The sequence below is a fragment of the Laccaria bicolor genome, genomic scaffold, assembly GCF_000143565.1.
Source record: "Laccaria bicolor S238N-H82 LACBIscaffold_18 genomic scaffold, whole genome shotgun sequence".
NCBI lineage: Eukaryota > Fungi > Basidiomycota > Agaricomycetes > Agaricales > Hydnangiaceae > Laccaria > Laccaria bicolor.
This window is the reverse complement of record NW_001889889.1, coordinates 1-945: the sequence shown is the minus strand read 5'-3', so window position 1 is coordinate 945 and position 945 is coordinate 1.

The following is a 945-nucleotide window of genomic DNA, read 5'->3' as shown; positions in this document are numbered from 1 at the left end:
AATGAAAACCATTGCACACAAGAATTCTGAGGCATCCTTGGTCAATCAACTTGTTATGTCCCTCCTGTGAATATGTTTTGCTCTGGTACCCTTCCATGTCCAACCAGCTATCATCAAGACAAGATGCAGTTATGAAAGAAAATATGCATGTCAAGCAATCTCAACAAGTCTATATCTACCAACAACAAAGGATCTCAGTGTCAGACATGCAAGATGAACAAGGTGTAAAACTTAGACTAAGTCAGCAAGTTCTTTACCATGATTGTCAAGCAACTTGAACAAGTCCTACAAGAACCTTCTCAGCAAGTCCAAGCAATGTGTATAAGTCTATCTGCAGCAACAAGAACCAAGTGTAAGTCAGACATGCAAGTAGCATACTAGGACCAGACAGATGTATTATGATAAAACCAGGAAGTTCTCTATGATCTCGATCTGGTTCAAGTCCATCTTCTATACAAAGTGTTTACAAGATACACTTGGAATAAGTAACCCAGCATCAAGTGTATCATGTGCAAGTGAAGTCAGACATGCAAGTAGCATACCAGGAGATGACGAACGAAGAAAGTTCTTTATGATCTCCAAGTCCATCTTAAGTATGGTTGAACTTGGTTTATGGTAGACATGTGATGGAAACAAAAGACTTGGCAGAGCAACTTGGAGGTATGTTAAGCACTGGACTTGTTTGACACTGTAAGTAACTTAAAGAGCTGTCAGGCTGAAGGTTTTGAAAGCCATACTTTATAAACTTGAAGCAATTCTCATGTAGGATAGTGGTAACCCCGTAAACCGTGATCATGGAGGGTTAGGGTTAGGGTTAGGGTTAGGTTAGGTTAGGGTTAGGGTTAGGGTTAGGGTTAGGGTTAGGGTTAGGGTTAGGGTTAGGGTTAGGGTTAGGTTAGGTTAGGGTTAGGGTTAGGGTTAGGGTTAGGTTAGGGTTAGGTTAGG